Source organism: Oryctolagus cuniculus, chromosome 7 (genome assembly GCF_051225735.1).
Source record: "Oryctolagus cuniculus isolate XC-2025 breed Fujian yellow rabbit chromosome 7, ASM5122573v1, whole genome shotgun sequence".
NCBI lineage: Eukaryota > Metazoa > Chordata > Mammalia > Lagomorpha > Leporidae > Oryctolagus > Oryctolagus cuniculus.
The window spans coordinates 27,755,273-27,778,084 of record NC_142873.1 but is presented as its reverse complement, the minus strand read 5'-3'; the positions used below and the strand labels follow the sequence as shown (position 1 = coordinate 27,778,084).

Here is a 22,812-nt window from a genome sequence, read left to right as displayed (position 1 = left end):
TTTATTAATATACAGTTTTGAAAGCATTATTTGTCCATGTTAGGAAATTTGGAGGAATAACAAAGCATACGGACTAATGATTATGCTTGCTATTGGCCAATTCTGAGACCATATATATCCATATTTATTTTCCTGCAACTCCCAGAAAATTGAAATAGAGCATAGCTAATAGGACACTTGATGGACGATCACTCTCAGATCAAATAAATGAGTATATAAAATCTTCACTTAAGAATTAATAAGTTATTAGAAATCAAGTGCATTATTTTAAAAGCACCAAAGATAGAAACAAGTGACCACAAGTGAGGACAGAAATAGCAAACAACAGATCAAGCCTTAATGAGGTTTGATATTGGAATTATGAAAGAGTACAAAGTAAATGTGTGAACTTTATTTGTTTATTTCTAAAGATTTATTTATTTGAAAAAGTTAGTGAGAGAGAGAAAGAGAGACAGAGCTTTTCCATCTGCTGGTGCATTCCTCAAATGGCTGCAATGGCCAGGGATGAGCCAGACAAAAGTCAGGAGCCAGGAGCTTCTTCCAGGTCTCCCATGTGGGATCAGGAGCCCAATCACTTGGGCCAGCTTCTGCTGCTTGCCCAGGCAAATTAGCAGGGAGCTGGATCAGATGGGGAGCAGCCAGCACTCGAAACCAGCGCCCACATGGGATGCTGGCATTGCAGACTTTACCCTCTATGCCATAGCACTGACCTGAACTTTTATTTATTTTTAAGTATTTATTTATGTATTTATGTATGTATGTATGTATGTATTTATTTATTTTTATCTACTTGAAAGGCAATGATAGGGAGAGAGAGAATCTTCCATCATTGATTAAAGGAATAAGTTTCTTGTGTTACACAGCATAGTGAGGTGACTGTAGTTCACAATAACCTAGTAGATATTTTATGAAGAAATAGAAGAAAGGATCGCCAAGCCTCTGATCTTGAAGTCACATCAAAGAAGGGGAAATATTGATTACCCTGATTTGATTAGACATCTATTGATATGTCACACTGAAGCTCATAAATACGTACAAGTATTGTTGATTAAATTAAGAAATCCACACCTAGGCACATAGTAGTAAAATTGCAATTAAGATAGGACAAACTGAAAGTCACAAATGGAGCCAGAGAAAAGAATACAGATCACCTATACAAGAGCAACAGTTAAAAGCTCAGAGCAATAATGGAAGCTGGAAGAAAATGCTACGTATCCTTCAAATCACTGACATAAAGTAACTTTTTACCTACAGTTGTGTACCCAGTTCAGTGATCATTTATATACTGGAATAAAGTAAAAGCATTCACAGTTTAAAAAAAAGAGGAGGAGGAACAGAAGGGAAAATGTCTGTGGCAACAATACATTATATCAGGAGAAAGCATGTGGCCCTAATAGTCTGGTGTATGAGAGGCTAGGATGATTATAAAGAAAAAAAAAATGGTGGACAATTGGCACAGAGGTTAAGACCCTGTGTGGGATATCCATATCCCTTTGGAATGACTGGTTCAAGTGGATGCTCTGCTTTTAATTCAAATGTCCTGCTAATGCATACCCTGGAAGACAGTGGTGATGGCCCAAGTACTTGGGTCCCTGCCACCCATATGAGAGACCTGGATTGGATTCCTGACTCCCGGCTTCAGGCCAGTCCAGCCTTAGCTGTTGCAGGCATTTGGGGAGTAAACCAGCCGAAGGAAGATCTCTATCTTTTATCTTTGTCTCTCTCTCTCTGTCTCTTGTGTCTCTGTCTCTCTCTGCCTTTAATTTAAAACAAAAACAAAAGAAAAAGCATTAGATAAGCCTAAGTAAACATTAACTTTATCAATATGGTCATCTATTTTGTGGCTTATATTTTAGAATAAAATATCGTACAGGAAGAGTTTATCAGTGGGGATTATGAAAGATGCCATGCAACCTGACTTTGTAAAGGGTCACACAGTGCTGGGCCGATTGTCACCCCGGCACCTGCATTCCCTGCCACAAACCACTGCCGAAAAACACAAGGTGAAGGTCAGTTTAGTTGGTGTTACAGTAGAGGCAGAAGCCTACAGGAGACTGTCGAGGTACCAGCCAGCTCCTGCAAAGGGTGAAACTAAAAGAAAAATAAAGAAAGGATAAATCTTTTGCCAAAACAATAGCAATTGAAAAAGAGCAAAAGACAAACAGGTTGAAATGGCTACCCATGGAACTAGAGGCAACTTTCCTGTAAAAAATGAAGAAACTAAAAATGAGGAGACTCCAGCTTCTAATTGAGCAGAAAATCAAATAAATCTGGTCAGTATAGTTTAATAGCTCTTAGTGGTTCCTGTTTACAGAAAACTTCCTTATTACAATATGGGGAGACATTTCATCACATATTTTATAAATTCAACGTTTTTCAATGGCAGTTAAAACAGAATTTTTAGAAAGAAGGACTACCACTTCATCCCATGGAATATACACATGTATTTGTGTAAAAATACTTAAAAAATCATATATGGGTTTGCATTTTTCTGTTCAGTCAGAAAATGAGTAGAAATCAACATATGGGGGTCTTTAACAGTCTTGAGTGTCAACTGTGTTAATCTACCATTATATTGGCTTGGGACAGTTTTCATATCCTATAATATGAATTTAATTTTACATGGTAATTTGATGTCAAGTCGATCACCTAATATGTGTTATTTAAATTACTTAATATCTACCTCCACATCATTTCTGCTGCTGCTTCCTCCTCCTCCTCTTCTTCTCCTCCCTCTTTCTTCCTCCTCCTCCTCCCTCTTCTTCTTTCTTCTTCTTACTAGAACTACTCCCAAAGAAAACTCCCAAACCTTGGCTCTCCATATTATAATTGCTAATATTCTGTTAAAGATTGGAAATTGGGAATGTAGTGTATAATTCTAAATTCTGAATTAGTTGGTCTTTAAGCTTATCAGTTTATCAACATTTAAAGTTATTTATGTTTTCTGTCTTTTTTATAAAATATTTATATATTTATTTGAAAGGCAGAGTTAGAGAGAGACAGAGACAGAAAGAGAGAGATCTTTCAGCCATCAGTTCACTCCACACAGGGCTGCAGTAGCCAGGCCTGAGCCAGGCTGAAGCCAGAAATCTACTTTGCATATATATATATATATATATACACTATGTATATATATTTTCGAAATATGACATTTTTAAAAGAGTGAAGCATTGTGAAGTTACTGTGGATTTTGATGGTATTTTTATGGTCCTTCTGCTCTGCTTGCCCAGAATTTGGCCAATTATCATTGAGACTGTGAAGAAACCATTTTCTGCTGCGTAGGAGCACTCTAATAGTTGCCTTCCTTTATTGCAAGTTTTTAATGTCTCTAATGTCTGATTAACCCTCAAATATAAACCCCAATTACTGGAACAGATCTGAAGAATATAGGAACAAACACAGAAATATTAAATTTTTTTGCAGTATCTCTTTGGAGTGGGCAAATATTGTTCTGTGGAAGTGTTGACAAAGAGTGTCACCTTAATTAAAGAGGCTAAATGAATGAAGGTGTTTTCATTGTATGAAGTAGTGGAGTTAAAAAAAATCATTCCTCCTGTGCTATCAATATTGTATTTCGATAGTTGACGTGCAGGTTTTATAGTGTCCTGATTATGAAGTAAAAAAACACAGATTAAGGAAGGAGGTTATGTTTTTGGCTGACTACTGAAAGAATGGTTTTATTTTACCAGGAGAACGATGAAAAGACATTCTGAAAATGGAAAAAAGTCAGCAGTAGGTTTGAAATTGTTTCAAGAGTGCATCTCTTGGGTTGTAGAAAAGGACATTCAGGCAACAACTTGAGTGAGGTTTATTGAGATCCACATGCATCACGCAGTTGGCAGAGTCTGCTGTGGCTTTGGAAAAGCAACCCACCGCTCAAGGTCATGGTGATCTCTGAATTAGTTTAAACTGGGATTCTGCGCTATGCGGATGTCTTATGCTCCTGAAGCCCTGTGGCATTTGTGATTGCAGGAACACATTCCTCACTGGTGCCCACTTGCAGCGAGGGGCATTCCCTTTATGCTGTTTCAAGTGTCTGCTGCTAGTGCTAAAATGGGGGTGGGGGTGGGGGTGGGGATGGGGTGCACATAAGGAATGACAAGTGAGATATGTGGAGGGTACGTGGGGATGATTAAAGGCAAAGCCCAAAATGAAAAGGGGGAGAAGTTTGGATGGGGGGCAGAGTGCCATGTTTCTAAGATGAGAAGCCCTGATTTGTGTCTGTAGTCATGGTGTCCTTGCTGGATTGTGACACAAACAACAAAAACATGTCCTTCCCATATAGGGACAGATTCTGCATTGCTCACCTTCTTTTTATTTATTTTATTTTTAAAATTTTGTTTTTGGAGCTGACACTGTAGCTCAGCAGATTAATTTGCTCCCTGCAGTGCTAGCAACTCATATAGGCAATGGCTGCTTCACTGCTGATCCAGCTCCCTGCTGATGCACCTGGGAAAGCAGCAGAAGATGGCCTAAGTTCTTGGGGTCCCTGTACCCATGAGGGAGACCTAAATGAAGCTCCTGGCTCCTGGCTTCAGCCTGGCCCAGCCCTGGCTGATGTAACCATCTGGGGAGTAAGCTAGCAGATGGAAGATTTCTCTGTGTGTGTGTGTATGTGTGTGTGTGTCTCTCTCTTTCTTTCCCTCTGTCTTTGTAGCTCTGCCCTTCAAAAAACATCCTATTTTTAAAATTATTTATTATTATAAATTATTTATTTATTATTATAAATTATGATAATATTATATATTATATAATATTATTATATTATAATTAATATCTTATAATTAATATCTTATTATATAATAATATGATATAATTCATTTATTATAATAAATTATGTATAAATTATTTATTATTATTTATTCAAAAAGCAGAGTGTCACACAGAGAGAGCAGCCACTAGCCACTGCTTCCCTGGGTGTATTAGCAAGGGTTGTTCACATTTTTTTAGGAGAGACTGAATGATCATGTGTTTGTGTACTAGACAGGGAAAGTGTTGTATGAAAGCAAGCAGAAGCTTCGCATTTATTGATATTTAATGTAAATCAAGATGTAGCCAGGGACTGGTGATACGGCACAGTGGATTAAGCTGTCACCTATGGTGCTGGCATCGCATATCAGAGCACTGCTCTGAGTCCCAACTGCTCTGCTTCCTATCCAGCTTCCTGCTTCTGTGCCTGAGGAAGCAGCAGAAGATGGCCCAAATACTTGGGCCCATGTCATCCACATGAGAGACATGGATGGAATTCCAGGTTCCTGATGTCAGCCTATCCCAGCCCTGGCTGTTGTTACTTGGAGGAGTGAACCAGCAGATGGAAGATCTGAATGTGTGTGTGTGTGTGTGTGTGTGTGTGTGTGAGAGAGAGAGAGAGAGAGAGAGAGAGACGCTGCTTTTAAAATAAACCTTTTTTTTAAAAAGCAATGTAGTTAAATTGTACTGTTCAGACAGTATTATAGTGCTTAATAGAAATAATGGTTTGCTACTGAGTATTTCAAATTAATATTTTAAAAGTTTTTTTTTTTTATATGAAAGGCAAAGTGACAGAGAAGAGGGAAGATAGGGAAAGATCAATCTTCTATCCACTGGTTAGCTCTCCAAATTCCCACAATGGTGGGACTGGGCCACGCTGAAGCCAAGAACCCAGAAATCCATCCAGGTCTCCCAGGTAGGTGTCTGAGATCCAAGTACTTGGTCAATATCTGATGTCCTCCTAGGTGCATTTGTAGAGAGCTGGATCAGCCAGGACTAGAACTGGTACTGATATGGGATGTGGATATCCCAAGCAGCAGCTTGTCCCACTCTACCACAACAATGGCCCCTCAAATTAATATTAACTAAATTGTGGCTGTCTAGTTCCTTCAGAAAAGCCTAAAGAATTCTGATTGAAATATAAGTTATTTATAATTCTATTTTGTTTTTTAGACCTGATCCATTACTATGCTTAATAAATGTTCTTGGATGTAGTAGGTATCTACTATGAAAGCTTGCATATTATCTTGAATCACCTTCCTATCTCATAGCATTTATTGTTTAAAAGTGTCTCAAACTTATCTCTTTAGTATTGATTATGTGTTACTTCAAAAGTGAAAATTAGAAACCCAAAGACTGCAGCCAAGAATAATTGTGTTACTTAATAACCTAATTACCTACATTCCCTCTCTTTGTGTCTTCTTCCTGCCCCAATGGCTTTATGAGCCATCAATACACTGATAATTCTAAAATTCACATATATCTAGCCTTATGTTCTCTGAATTTCAGACTTACATATCCAGCTGCCTAGTTTCATCTTTACTTGATTGTCCAATTAATTATAACGTAACTAAAAACAAAACAAAATAAAAATTAATTCCATTTCATTCTTCCCTTTGTACAAACCAAAAATCTTAAGTCATCTTTGACTCCTCTGTCCTTTCATTTGCTTATCCCCCTATTAGAAAAAGCTGTTGACAATCATCCCACTGCCACCACATCTTTTCATGCTGTCTTCTTATTGCATTAGTTTGGGTATTGTGTAGTTCCTTGTGAAGTCACTCACTTATCTTTGCTAACCGGGAGTTTCTTTGCCTAGAACCTGGGAATTGAGTAGAATCTGGAACAGAACTGATTGCTATCTGTATTTCCCCTCAGAAGGATAAAAGAAAAAAGGGAGTAGCAACCATTATAATACCTTTTCTCGGTGGACACGTTAGTTGAGTCACTGCCACATTAGGCCAGAAATGTGGCCATTGGGGAGTGAACCAATGGATGGAAGATCTTTCTCTGTCTGTGTCACTTGTCTATGTCACTCTGCCTTTCAAATAAAATAAATAAATCTTGAAAATAAAATAAGAGAAAGCAAAAAAAAAAAAAAAGAGGTGAAAGCAACAAAGAATAAATACAGTGACTATAAAACAGTTACAAACATGATAGATATAAACCAATTATACCAATAATCATCTTAAATGTAAAATGTTTTAAAACATTTAATTAAAAGATAGAGATTGTCAGAGTAAACAAATATCAAAACTCAAATGCACATTACTCACAAGGAATCACTTCAATATAAAGAAATATATAGTTTAAAGAGATAGGTATATACCATATACCATGCTAACATGATTCAAAAGAAAGATGAAGTAGTTATACTGATTTTAGACAAAATAGAATTCAGAACAATGAAAACAATCACAACAAAAGGCACTATAATGATAAAAACATCAATTCTGGGGCTGGTGCTGTGGCGCAGCGGGTTAAAGCCCTGGCCTGAAGCGCCAGCATCCCATGTGGTCGCCAGTTCGAGTCCCGGCTGCTTCTCTTCTTATCCAGCTCTCTGCTATGGCCTGGGAAAGCAGTAGAAGATGGCCAAAGATCTCAGGACCCTGTGCCAGTGTGGGAGATCTGGAGGAGGCTCCTGGCTCCTGGCTTCGAATGGGGGCAGCTCTGGCCATTGCAGCCATTGTGGCCATCTGGGGAGTGAACCCCAGGTAGAAGACCTCTCTCTCTGTCTCTACCTCTCTCTGTAACTCTGACTTTCAAATAAATAAAATAAATCTTTAAAAAAAAATAAATTCTCCAAAATGATATAATGTTTACAATGTATGCAACTAAGAGCATTAAGAAAAAACTGGTAGAATTGCAAGAAGAAATAGACAAATTGTTATAAAGACTTTAACATCTTCTTCAGTAACTGATAAATCAAGCAGGCAGAAAGTCAATAAGGACAGGATGGATGTGTGGCATGGTGAGTTAAGCTGCCTCTTGCGATGCCTGCATCCCACACTGGAGTGCCAGTTTAAGTCTCAGCTCTTCTGCTTTCAATCCAGCTTCCTGCTAATGTGCCTGGGAAGGCAACAGATGATAGCCTACGTATTTAAGTTCCTGCTCCTCACACAGGAGACTTAGATGGTGTTCCTGGCTCCTGGTTACAACCTGGTCCAGTCCTGGCTCTTGTGGTGTGAGACCTGAGCATGGATCAGGTGCAACAATTTTAAATTAGGCTTCCATCTTGTAACTCAGGCCTGACCAGGCCCTGAACCCTGAGCCAGAAGCTCCTAAAAGTAAATAAATGAACTCCCCTTGTAGTAAACTCTCCTAGCAACAGCCAATTAGCAGATAGCAGAGAAATACCTAGAGATCCTGGTGTCTTCTCAGGGCATTTAAGGTAATTGATAGCTTCCCGAGACCCTGCAGTTCGGCACGTACACCCCAGCAGCTCGGACCCTATGCTTCGGCCAATCAATTTAAAAGGCATAAGCCCCAAAGCCATCCAACCACCTTTACTAGGTCCGTTCCCGCCACTGGATGCACTAATCAATTCTAACAGAAGTCCTTTGAATTTCCCGCGGGATGAGTTGATTTGCTAAATGGTACCATGATGTACAGAATATCTCTGAAAACCCTATAAAAACCTTGTTAACTGAAGGGTCGGGGCTCTCAATTCAGACCCGCTGCATCGGTGTTGATTGAGAGTCCAGGCCCAGACCTGCAATAAAACTCTCGTGTGCTTTACAGCAGTATCGGCTCCTTGGTGGTCTTTGGGGACAAATGAACTGGACATAACAGTGGCTATTTGAACCAGCAAATGGAGCATCTCTCTATTTGTCTCTCTGCCTTAAAATAAATAAATAAATAAATAAATAAATCTTAAAAAAAAAGAAAAAGAAAGTGAAGGATATATTTCACCTCAGCAGTACTATCAACTTGATATAGATTGACTTGTTACTGTTGATATTTACAGAATGCGCCATTAAGCAATAGCAGAAGACACATTCTACTCAAACATTTATCAAAATAGGCCACTTTCTGGCTTATAAATACATATTTAAAAATTTGAAAGCAGGGGAAAATACCAATTATATTGTTAGAACAAAGTGAAGTTACACTAGAAATAAACAAGAGAAATATCTGAAAAAAATCTCTAATATGTACAGTTATATAGCTATATGTCAAAGAAATCTCAAGAGAACCTTGAAAACATTTCTAAATAAATGAAAATAAAACTTATCAAACCTTGTAAGATATAGCAAAAGCAATGCTTACATGGAGATTTTTAACATTAAATGCCTCTATTGGAAAAGAAAATGTATTCAAAGCCAATTATGTAAACTTCCTGAAGCAGAAGAGCAATTTAAATCTAAAGGAAACAAAAAAAAGAAACAGTAAAAATTATATCTGAAATCAGTAAATTGAAAACAGGAAAACAAGTCTTTGAAACTAAACAACCATGTATCAAAAAGTGGCTCAACATTAAACAAATCAATAAATGCAATTCCTCTTATCAACAAGCAGAAGAAAAATAATCTGATCATATCAATAGATGTAGAAAAATATTTGATAAAATCCAAAATTCATTCATGAGAAAAAAGAAAAAACTCTCAGCAAACTAGGAATAGAGGGGAACTTCCTCAACTTGATGAAGAATACCTACAGAAATACATCATACTTTTTAAGAAAAGATTTTTTTATTTATATATCTATTTTAAAAGGCAGACTGACAGAGATCTTCTATCACTCCTCAACTTTAGTTCCTTTTTAACACTGGTTGTTTCAAAGTTGAAACTCTGTCACAGAAACTGAGGAATCTTGGTCAACCATAATGGTGTTCTTGCCATCATAGTGACAATTCATCTTGACCTAGGACGCTTCTCCAAGAAGCCTCAAATCTGTAGGGGACTAGATTGAAGATAAATTTGAACACAGGCAAACTTGAAGACTATCATGTTCAGTAAACCAAAATGCACGTACAGTCTTTTTGTGAGATCATTTTAACAGTAAAGACCATAAGTGAATATGAATATACAGCAATGATTAATTTAAAAGCATTTTTATGATAACAGAGTAAATTAAAAGCACTTTTCTTCAGTTATTTTCCCTAACCCAGCACATGACCAGAAAATTTTCATTATCACTAATCATCAATAATATTTCTAAACATTAAACAGAATCTTTGTAATTTAGTTTTCTAATTTTATCATTTTGCATTTCACATTAAATATTTATATCTAGATATCAAGAAATGAAATTTCTGTTACTAATCTGTGTTAACCAAAAAGCCAGTTACAGGATAGCTTAGCAAATGGCACTGTATTCAACAATATGGGTAGATTTTTTTTCCAAGAGTGATATTCATTAGGGACTGAGCACCACTTAAAAACTGAGAGTCAATAATTTAAAAATTAAATTGCATTTGCTGTGCAAGGTGTCCGGCATGTAACAAATCTTCCCAGGTAGACGAATCAATTAATTCACAAGCTTTTATTGGGATTCCGCTCCTGGGCGAGGTTCCCCGGACCCAACAGGGCAGGGGCTGGGGAAGTCCTGCGTCAGAGATTGGGAGGGCTCCTTTTATAGATACAGGGCATGGGGGTTAAAGTAGTTAAGGCAGGTCTGATCCTCACTGGTTGACCTTTAGGCACCCATGGGGACCTTGACAAGGGCTTTTCTTCCCCGGAAGTGCGAGTAGGGACTTTCCATTCCCGGAAGTATAGGCCTTCTCTCCTTGCGGATCCCAAAGCTACCATGCTGCTTTTTCAAAGGCAAAATTCAGATTCATGCTATTTCTTTTGCATGATAATGTATTGCTATTAAGTCTTTCTGCTAACCACACTGAGTAAGCTGGAGCCTCACAGCAGGAAATCGCTTTAAACTTGTGCCTTATGGGAACTGGGTTTACACTCAAAAGTGCTGAGCACGTGAAATACACTGAACAAATCTAACAAGCAAGTGAAAATAATTACAGTGTAAATATGATTTTACTTGTTTTGAGGAATGTATTGCCGGAACACAAGCTAGAAGTGGATTTTTCCTGCCGCTGAGGGTCAGAAGCAAACAGCCCTCCAGCTTGTGCTGTGAGTAAATTATGAAAAGAATGTCTTGTTTTCTCATGATAAATAGGTGCATTTTCATTATAACTATATTTGGATAATACACATAACTACACAGGCTGTTTCAAGAAGTTCATGAGAAGATGGAATTAAGTGTAATTTGGTGCAGAAAAGTTTTTGGAAGCCCATGCATAGTTTTTTAATAATACACATTTTCCAAGTATTTTGAAAATAAATTTTTTGCAACCAAAATAAACTCATAATTTTAATTGCATTTTCCGTGAACTTTTTGGAGGTTTATATATTTTATTTTACATTTTAATTTCTATTTTATTTGAATTTTATAAATATTATTTCAATTTTATTATTTTATTTAAAATTTAATATTAATAAGCAATACTTAAATACTTTCTGAGGCACAGTTAATCTTTCAACACTTGTGTATAGTGCAACTTCATCAAATCAGGCAGTCAGCATCTCCATGCATGAGATGTATTTATTGTATTATTGTGAACTATGATTGCCCTATGTGTGGGGAACTGTGGAACTTGTTACTTCTGTCTGTGTTATCCAATCTCCCTATCCCTTCGTCCTCTGTCCTTCCTAGTCTCTAGCAACCACTATTATAAATTCAGACTGGCTTTTTTCCCAACGCCCACATGTGAGAGAGAACATGAGGTACTTGTCCTTCTGCATCATGCTGATTTCACTTAACATAATGATCTCAGTTCCATCCATTTTGCTGCAAATGTCAGGATTTCATTTTTATATGGCTAAATAATATTTCATTATGTAAATATATCATATTCTAATTGATTCATTCAACAGTATATAAGGGTTCCATTTTGTCTGCATCCTTCTTAGCAGTTTTTATTTTATTTTTTGTCTTTTTAATAATAGCCCTTCTAACTGGACTGAGCTAATATCTCATTGTGGTTATGATTTACATTTTCCTGATGGCTAATGACATTGACCACTTTTTCATAAATTTGTAGGCCATTTGTATTTCTTTTTTCAGATTTTTATCATTTTATTTTGTCTCATTATTTTTAAACCTTTTTAGGTTTTATTTGAGGTACACAAATTTCAATGATTTTATATTTACAGATTTATATATATATATATATATATATAGGCATATATATATACAAACACACACATATAGACACCCAACCTTCTCTCCTGCCCAGGCCCCCACCTTTCTTCCTCTTCTGTCTCCTATTCCCACTCTTAGTTTTTACGAAGATCTATTTCAAGTTTACTTTAAAGATTAGTCCTATACTAACTAAAGAATTCAAGAAATAGTACGAAGGGGAAAAAAGAACAAAACACTGTTCTTCAAGAGTAGAGACAAGGGCTGTTTTGAAAAATATCTGTTCAGATCCTTTGCCCATTTCTTAACTGGGTTTTTGTGATTGAGTTTTTGAATTCCTTATATATCCTGGATATTAACCCTTTATCAGATGAATCATTTGCACATGTTTTCTTCCATTCCATTGTTGTTACTTCACTCTGTTGATTGTTTCATTTGTTGCACAGAAGCTTCTTAGTTTGATATTAAGCCCATGTATCTAGTTTTACTTTTGTTGTCTATGCCTCTCAGATCTCATCCAAAAAATCATCACGTGTCAATATATTGAGGTGTTTTTCATATTTTTTGTAGTTCAGTTTCCAGTCTTATATTTAAGTCTTTGATCCACTTTGAGTTGCTTTTTGTACAAGATGAGAGGTTGAAACAAGCTTCAATTTTCTGCATTTGCACACTCAGCAACAGTTATTGTTTTCCCAGCAACAGTTATTTAAGAGACCATCATTTCTCTAGAGTATGTTTTTCTAAATTTGTCAGGAATCAGTTGGCTGTAGATATGGGAATTATTTTCTGGGATGTATGCTCTATGTATCTGTTTTTTTCCTTTTTCTTTTTTTTAAATTTTTAAAAAATTTATTTGAAAGAGTTACAGAGAGAGGTAGAGCCAGAGAGAGAGGTCTTCCATTCTGCTTGTCCACTCCCCAAATGACTGCAACAGCCAGAGCTGAGCTGAGCTGAAGCCAGGAGCCAAGAGCTTCTTCTGGGTTTCCCATGTGGGTACAGGGGCCGAAGGACTTGGGCCATCTTCTACTGCTTTCCCAGGACATAGCAGAGAGCTGGATTGGAAGTAGAACAGCCAGGACTCAAACTGGCACCTATATGGGATGTCAGTGCTGCAGGCTGGGGTTTTAACCCACTGCACCACAGCGCTGGCCCTATGTGTCTTTTTATGCCAGTAACATGCTGTTTTAATTACTATTAACTTTATCGTATGTCTTTAAATCAAGTATTTTTACGCCTTCACCTTTGATCTTTTGGCTTGAGATTATTTCGGCTATTCAAAGACTTTTGCACTTCCATATGCACTTTAGTTAATTTCATCTAGCTTTGCAAAGAATGTTGTTGGTGTTTTGATGAGGATTATGTTGAGTTTGGAAATTGCCTTGGGTTGCTTGAGCATTGTAATATTGATTCTTCCATCCATGAACATGGGAAGTCTTTCAATTTTGGGACTTTCTTTAATTTCTTTTGTTAATGTTTTGTCATTAAAAAAAATTTCTTAAAGATTACTAGTATCCTTTTTTTTTTTTTTTTTGAGATTTATACATTTATTTGAAAGGCATAAAGAGAGGTCTCTGATGGTTCACTCCCCAAATGGCTGCTACGGGCCAATCCGAAGCCGGGAGCCTGGAGCTTCCTCCAGGTCTCCCATGTGAATGCAGGAGCCCAAGGACTTGGGCCATCTTTTACTACTTTCCCAGGCCAGAGCAGAGAGCTGAGTCAGAAGTGGAGCAGCTGGGACTCGAACTGGTGCCCATTAAGATGCTAGCACTACAGGCGGTGACTTTATCCACTATGCCACAGTGCTGGCCCCTGTCATTTTCATCATAGAGGTGTGTCCCATTCTTGGTTAAATTTATTCCTAAACACTTAATAATTTTTGGTTGCTATTGTGAAATGGACTAATTTTATTATTTCTTTTTCAGAGAATTCAGTATTGGTGTATAAAAATACTATTGATTTTTTATGTTGATCCTGCAACTTTACTCAATTTGCTCAGCAAATGACTCTCCTTTTGGAAGAGTCTTCAGGTTTTTCCATTTATAGAGCCATATAATATGAAAACAGAGGTAATAGGACTTCCTCCTTTCCTATTACATGCCTTTTATTTCTTTGTATTTCTTTATTGCTCTGGCAAAGATTTCCAGTACTATACTGAGTAAGGGCAGTGATAGTGTGTATCTCCAGAACTGGAAGGCTATACTACAGAAGTCTACCTAGATTTTCAGGATGAACTAACAACAATTTTCTCAAACTATTCCAAAAAATTGAAAGGGAAGGAACCCTTCCAAACTCATTTTATAAGGCCAGAATTACTTTGATTCCAAAAACAGACAAGGACACAAAATAAGAAATCCATGGACCAATATCCCTGATGAACATTGATGCAAAAATTCTTAAAGTTTTAGCAAATAAAACCCAATAGCACACAAGAAAGTCATCTACATGACAAAGTCAGATTTATCCTGGGGATGCAAAAATGGCTCAGCATATGCAAATCAATAAACATTACATATCAGATCAATAGAACAAAGGATAAATTCATATGATCATCTCAATAGATAGAGAGGATCCGGCAATCTCGCCTCAGCCGGATGAACCAGCCTGGGTGACAGCAGAGACAGCCCTCGGCGTGCGTCAGGTACGAAGCTGACTGCCTCCAGCAGGTTTGATATGCAATGATTCTGGCCTGAGTTCCAGGATGGTTTGTTCTTGAGACTAGATGTGACCAAAAGTTGACCTCACGAGCAGATCAATCTCTCCCGCTGCCATGCTCCTCTGGAGGCTGTGGCGACTCTCCTGGGGCAGCACTGCTGTCCAACTCTTCATCCTGACAGTGGTGACATTTGGCCTACTGGCCCCTTGGCCTGTCATCGGCTTCTGCACTCATATTTCTATCTGCACCATTGGCATCTGAACCAAATGAGCCAGGAGTTTCTGCAGCAGAGCTTGGAAAAAAAAATAGATACAGAAAAAGCTTCAATAAAATTCAACTTCATGTATATTAAAACCCTAAAAAATTAGGTGTATAAGAATCATATCTCAACATAATGAAGGGTATTTATGACAAACCCATAGTCATATTGAATGAGGAAAAACTGAAAACATTTCCTCTAAGATCTGGAACTAGGTAGATTTTATTATATGTGAAATCTTCATAGGCATATGTATTAACTTTTTTTTGAAAAAAAAAAAAACTGTAATGAAATATACTAAGATAATCCACTTATTAACCAGGGAAGCTTATTTTGGCTCCTGAGTTTGGAGTGTCACAGTGCAGTATTGGGTAAGACCCATTATTTCAACCTTTTGATGATGCCACAGTATGGCAATGGTGGAGCACTGTGGAGGAAAGATTATAGGGTGACCCAGGAAGAGAGAGTGGATGGGCTTGAATCATGATTTTATAACCAGCCTTCTCAGCACTACCTTCCAAGGGCACATTCCCCAGTGACTTAAAGACTCCCACAATGCCTACCACCTAAGTATCAAGTATCACAATTGGATTGTTTCCACCCTTCCAACACTATCAGCACAAGACTCTGGGGTTTAAACTTCAAGTGTCTATATGAACTTGAGAGTCTCATCTTATTCACAACATAACTATAATAACTATAACTATAGTTATAGCTATTGTATATAAGTATAATTAAAGTCTCAAGTGTCACCTCAGTAAACCTTAACTTGACTACATTGTTTAGCATGTAACACAGGATCAGAACCCACTTCCACATTCTGAAAGTCTCTGTTTTTCATGTTATCAGCTTCTAATGTATCATGTATTTTATTTAGCTCATATGTTTATTGTTTATTGTCTTCTTTTCCTACTAGAAGGTGAATATTGTTGAAGGCAATGGATTTTTGACTCCTTAAGGAAATATTCTCTTACATTATCAAATAATTTTTTAATTTATAGGAGATCTTGTTAATATATCCACTTCAAATACATGTATGTTAAACATTACAATTATGAAGTCCTGTGTTTTGTTAATAAATGAGCATTAGAGTAGAATACATAGATATGAAATTCAGAAAAACAGTTGCTTAAAAATCCATCATATCCACCTCTTCTCTTTTCCTTCCTTTCAAAGTCTCATATTGTAAGTTCTAGGCTGGGAACTAAGAGATCCGAGCTCATAAGACTAAAATAATCCAAAGAACTGTGACATAAAAACTCATAATAATACAAACTAGTCAAATTTTGCCTACACATTTTCCAAGAGCTTTGTGTATTTGTTGTCAAGAAGCTTGTTTTTTGTTTGTTTTGTTTTAAATCTGGATTCTAAATGGTTGAATTGACTTCCAGGGAGCATATTAGTTGGCTGATATATTCCATGTACATGGAATGGTGTCTGACACATAAATGTTGAATAAGTACAAGTATTTTTTGAGTGATTTAAAATGTTATGACTCTATGTGGAATCTGAATATTTTTATAAAACATTTTACCATGAATATTTTTATAAGTGACACTTATGGTCCTCTCTACTCAATTCTTGGCACTGAGTTTATTTAATTTTTATTCTTGATTACTCAAGTTAAATAAATATTGGCTTTTCTAAGTCAAAGCATTTATCAAAAACATTTGTTTAAGAGTTACTCAACTTTCTTTGCCTTTTTTTTTTTTTTTTTTTAACAGGCAGAGTGGACAGTGAGAGAGAGAGACAGAGAGAAAGGTCTTCCTTTGCCCTTGGTTCACCCTCCAATGGCCGCCGCGGCCAGCACGCTGCGGCCGGTGCACCGCGCTGATCCGATGGCAGGAGCCAGGAGCCAGGTGCTTTTCCTGGTCTCCCATGGGGTGCAGGGCCCAAGCACCTGGGCCATCCTCCACTGCACTCCCTGGCCACAGCAAAGAGCTGGCCTGGAAGAGGGGCAACCGGGACAGAATCCGGCGCCCCAACCGGGACTAGAACCCTGTGTGCTGGCGCCGCTAGGTGGAGGATTAGCCTAGTGAGCCACGGCGCCGGCCCTTTGCTCTCTTCTTAATGTTTACTTACTCATGTTTGTAAACTGTACAATGAATCGTGACAGGAGTGTTGTCCATTTCTGAGATCTTCTTTTAGAATATACATTTTTTTTTTTTTTTTTGACAGGCAGAGTGGACAGTGAGAGAGAGAGACAGAGAGAAAGGTCTTCCTTTGCCGTTGGTTCACCCTCCAATGGCCGCCACGGCCAGCGCACTGCGGCCGGCGCACCGCGCTGATCCGATGGCAGGAGCCAGGATCCAGGTGCTTTTCCTGGTCTCCCATGGGGTGCAGGGCCCAAGCACCTGGGCCATCCTCCACTGCACTCCCTGGCCACAGCAGAGGGCTGGCCTGGAAGAGGGGCAACCGGGACAGAATCCGGCGCCCCAACCGGGACTAGAACCCGGTGTGCCGGCGCCGCTAGGCGGAGGATTAGCCTAGTGAGCCGCGGCGCCGGCCTTAGAATATACATATTTTTAAAAATATTACTTATTTACTTGAAAGGCAGAGTTACAGAGAGAGAGAGAAGGAGAAATAGAGAGAGGTCTTCCATTCACTAGTTCACTCCCCAAAGAGCCGCAACTGCTGGAGTTGGGGTGGTCCAAAGCTAGGAGTCACGAGTTTCTTTCATGTCTCCCGCATGGGTGTATGGGTCCAAGCACTTGGACCATGCTCTGCTACTTTCCAGGTGCATTAGCAGGAAGATGGATCAGAAGTGGGGCAATTGTGACTTGAACGGGTGCCCATATGGGATGCTGGCACCACAGGTGGCAGCTTTACCAGCTATGTGACAGTGCTGGCCCCATCTGAACCAATTTTAAGTACACAGGTTAGGGCTACTCAACACATTCATATTGTTGTGCAATGATCATCGCAATTTCTTGGAGCAATGCTTTGTCATTTTCATTGTACAACTTTTGTTTTTAAAGATTTATTTATTAATTTGAAAGGGTTACACAGAAAGAGGAGAGGCAGAGATAGAGAGGTCTTCCATCATCTGGTACACTTTCCAACTGGCCGCAATGGCTGGAGCAGCACTGATCCGAAGCCAGGAGCTAGGAGCCTCTTATGGGTCTCCCACATGGGTTCAGGGGCCCAAGGACCTGGGCCATCTTCTACTGCTTTCCCAGGCCATAACAGAGAGCTGGATCTGAAGTGGAGCAGCCTGGACTCGAACTGGTGTCCACATGGGATGCCAGCACTGTAGGCGGCAGACTTACCCACTATGCCACAGTGCTGGCCCCTGTACAACCTTTTTACCTACCTAATTAATTCCTAAATTTTTTACCCTTTTTTGATATATTGTAAGTGGAATTGTTTGTTTTATTAATTTACTTTTCAGATTGTTTTAGTGTACAGAAATGCAGGATTTGAGTGTTGACTATCTGGGTTTCTGAATTTGTTTATTGTTTTGAATAGTTTTTAAATGGAACCATTAGTATTTTCTACTTATAAGGTCATATAACCTATAAACAGAGATAATTTTACTTCTTCCTTTCTAATTTTAGTGACTTTCATTTCTTTTTCTTACCTAACTGCTCTGGCTAAGACTCCATGTACTATGTTGAACAGAAGTAGCTAAACTGGGTATCCTTGTCTGTTCTTGATCTTAGATGAAAATCTTTCAGTCTTCTATTATTGAGTATGATGTTTTCTGTGGGTTTTTGATATTTGGTTTTTATTGTGTTGAGGCAGTCTTCTACTCCTAGTTTGTTGAGCATTTTATCATCAAAGGATGTTGTCCAATAATTTTTCTGCCTTGAGATGATGATGTGGTTTATTTTTCCTTCATCTTGTTAATGTGATATATAAAATTGACACTGATCAACTTTTTTTTTGGTAAGACAATGCTTATCCATCCAATTTTTATATAAAACACAAGAGAGACCTAGCCAATCTATAAAACTGTCACCATATGGAAAGGTACTTTTATCTAACTTCTGAGTCTAAGAATGTACAAATGTTTCTTTTATTATGTCTATGGTAACTGTGTATGTTTTCCATTTAAGTATTTTTAAAAATTCTATGTATCTCCATTATTTCTTCTGTCCCAGTTACAGAACAATGACAAAGAGAAAAATAGTTGGGTAAAACAACCCTCTGTGCAGTTTTCTACTGTCCTTTCTTTCCATTAAGAGATCTGAGGATGTCAGGGATCACCCCCTACAGCTAGGGGAGCCTTGAGAAGGGAATCCAGTTTTTTAATCACCACAGATTGCAAGCTGCAAGTGATGTGGTGTGATGTGCTTTAACTTGAGATCCTTGGAAGCATTGCCTGCCAACTCCAGTACCTCAGCAGTGAGGTACTCCAGGATTGCAGCACTGACCACAGCAGCAGCGGCAGCCACCCTTCCGTGGCTCATGGAGGGAGTCTTCTAGAGTCTATGGACGTGGCCTATGGGAAACTACAGCCCGGTTCTCTGTGAGACACTGCCTTAGCCTGGGCCTTCCCACTGTCCTTTCCAGACTTACCTCCATCCATGGTCTCTGCCGACTCTGCCTCCACATGGCCAGGTGCCCTGCATTGCTGCCCAAGTCACCGCCCTCATACTGATCAATTTTCATATGCTGAACCCTTCCTGCATTCCAGGAACAAATCCCACTTGATCATTGTGTAAAATATTTTAAATATGCCTCTGAATTTGGGTTGTCAGTATCTTTTAGGGATTTTTGAACTCTCTTGTATGTGATGGGTTGCTTCTCTTTGTCTTTCAACAATGTAGTTACAAAATGCTTCAGTGGAAGTGTCTTTGAATTCATCCTACCTGGAGTTCATTGAGCTTCTAAGACCTATACATGTCTTTTATCATACTTGAGAAGTTTTCAGTCACTATTTCTTCACATTATCTTTCTGCTCCTTTCTCATACTTTCTGTGGGACTCCCACAGGGTGTATTTTCATCTGACTGAGGATGTTCCACAGACACCTTAGGTGCCGGAGTCCAGCTCCAGCAGGTGCAGGGGTTCCTGAAGCTGTGGGAGGCGTCAGCGAAGGAAGAAGTGAGAGACACAATCACAGCAAGGCTGATGGCACTGCTCTAGCTCTAGAGCACCAGGCTTTATTTTTATATCATGTCACATAATGAGTCTTTCTTCTTAAAACAACAAATTTGTTGTCCATTTTCACCTAGGTACAATTTCTTTGATTTTTCAAGGGCATGTTCAGAGCATGGGTTACTATCACAGACAGGTGCGAGATAACGGGCTGCCCACACACGCCAAGGCTTGGAGTGCTGAAAATGGTTACAGAAGATAGAGTATTACCTTTCTAATCTAATCTTTTTTTTTTTTTTTTTTTTGACAGGCAGAGTGCACAGTGAGAGAGAGACAGAGAGAAAGGTCTTCCTTTTTGCCGTTGGTTCACCCTCCAATGGCCGCTGCAGCCAGCATGCTGCGGCTGGCGCACCGCACTGATCCGATGGCAGGAGCCAGGTACTTATCCTGGTCTCCCATGGGGTGCAGGGCCCAAGTACTCGGGTCATCCTCCACTGCACTCCCTGGCCACAGCAGAGAGCTGGCCTGGAAGAGAGGTAACCGGGACAGAATCTGATGCCCCGACTGGGACTAGAACCCGGTGTGCTGGCGCCGCAAGGCAGAGGATTAGCCTAGTGAGCCGCAGCGCCGGCCTTAATCTAATCTTTACTAGAAGCCCTAAGTTCAAAGCAGGTCCTTTTTTAAAATGTATCCCCTCTTTTGCAGTTCTTACTGTAACTCTTTAATTTCTCTATTGTACTTATTTAAAGGTTCACTTAGATCTATTCCACAGTTTTGGCATCCTAACCACTGTTGTATTTGTAGCACATATTGAATTAAAGCTTTAATAACATTTATCTTTGTTTAGTGGGAAGTATACACCAGGGAGCCTGTTGCCTTTTCCACAAACAGCTCAACCATGCGTAAAGCATCACCCCTTCTTCTACACTAGCATTTGACTTGATTAAAATTCCACAAAGCAATGGACATTTGGGGGATTATGAGACTAAGTGTTCTTCCCTAAAATTAAGAATACAGCAATCATTAGCAGGACCACCAGGAAGCTTCGGCTTTCTTATGCAGAGTGTAATTCCCAACCCTAAAAACCACCAAGAGGACCACAGCTGTTGTTCTCACGCCTTGCTGAGACAGACCTTCTGCTGTGACCTTGTCAGCCAGCCAAAGTTGCCTTGGCCTTGCCATCATCTGATTGATGATGTTCCACAGACACCTTAGGCTCACTTTTTCTTTTCCTTCTGACTCTCAAATTCAGCAATTTCAATTATCCTACCTTCAAGTTTACTGATTCTTCTGCCTACACAAATCTGTCTTTGAATCTGTCTATTGGATTTTTCACTTCAGCTATTGTACTTTCAAGCTATACAGTTTCTTTTTAGCCCCTTTTAGGTTTTTCTACTTCATATTTTGATATTTCTAACTTGTGCATACATCATTGCTTGACTGTCTCAACAGCTTTAGTTCTTTGAGCATCTGTGAGGCTAAAGAATTTAAAGTCTTTTCAGGTCTTTTATGTCCCTGCTCCTTTTCCTGAGTATGTGCAATAACTTTCTACTTTCCCTTGTAAGTGTAGCTACTTTTCAATGCATTACTCTTAAATATCTGGCTTCCAAAAGGAGGAAGAAAAAAAAATAAAATTGATAGAGGGGAGGTACTGGTCTTTTAATTTCCTGGACTCTGCTTAAGCTAGAAGGAGAGGACTTATAACAGTAGAAGAAGATGCACAAACAATGGCTGGCCCCTCCCTCCCTAAATCCCCTCGATCAGAAGCAGCACATGGTGATCAGAACAGAGTATCCCAGTTTGGAAAACAGGATCCTTATTGCCCACCCTGGTTCCTAAACTTTTTATCTTTAAGGATTTATTTATTTATTTGTAAGTAAGAACTAGAGAGTGAGCGAGCGAGTGAGCGAGAGAGAGAGAATATCTTCCATCTTCTGGTTCACAACAGCTAGGACTGGACCAGGACAAAGCCAGGAGCCAGTAGCTTCATCTGGGTCTCCCACATGGGTGCAGGGGCCTAAATACTTGGGCCATCTGGTGCTGCTTTCCCAGGTGCATTAAGAGAGAGCTGGATCAGAAGTAGAGCAGATGGCACTGGAAGTAGAGCAGATGAACCAGTGCTCAAATGGGATGCCATCACTATATATGGTGGCATTACCTGCTGCACTACAGCAGCAGCCCTCCCACAACTTTTGTATAACATGCTCTTGCAACTTTTGATGTTGCCTGCAAGAGGAGTATGGATGTGGAAGTGGAAGTAGGGTAGCTGCTCTTGAGCTGAGTTAAAATGGACTAAAACTGTCTTCTGTTTACTGTCCAAGCTTTCCTCTGTAAAATGCAAGCCTTAAACAGAATTCAGAGTTCCAAAATGACCATCTGAAACAGATTCCTGAAGTTGAACTGTTTTCCAGGTGGGGAGATAGATTCCTAGTACTTGCTACTTCTCTACATTCTCAGATTTCTCCTCCAATACTTTATTGCTTTTTATTGCTGCTTAATATTCTATTTTGTGGATATATTACACTTATTCATCCATTCATCATTTGATGGATTTTTGAATTGTTTACATTTTGGAGGACTATTATGAATAATACTGCTATATCCCATTAATATTTGCAAAACCAAGGGGCAGGGGTGGTGGTATAGCAGGTTAAGCCATCACTTGGGGCTCCTACAAACCATATCTGGGTGCCTGATTCAAGCCTCTGATGCTCCACTTCCAAACCAGCTTCTTGTTAATGCACCTAGGAGGTAATAGATGGGTAAATACATGGGTACCTGCCACCCAGTGTGGGAGACCTGGGAGGAGTTCCTGGCTCCTGACTCCTAGCTTTGGCTTGGCCCTTCCCTGGCTGTTGCAGGCTTTTGAGAAGTGAGCCAGCTGCTGGAAGATCATTCTTTCTCTCTGGCTCTTCCTCTCTTTGTGTCACTCCATTTTTCAAATAAGTACATAAATCTTAAAA

General features: G+C 39.0%; 1 pseudogene; it reads right to left on the bottom strand.

The window, feature by feature from the left end:
* Nucleotides 1-18,860: 18,860 nt before the first annotated feature.
* LOC108177577 (histone H2A.V pseudogene) lies at nt 18,861-19,338 on the bottom strand (annotated as a pseudogene).
* Between the last annotated feature and the right edge of the window lie 3,474 nt (nt 19,339-22,812).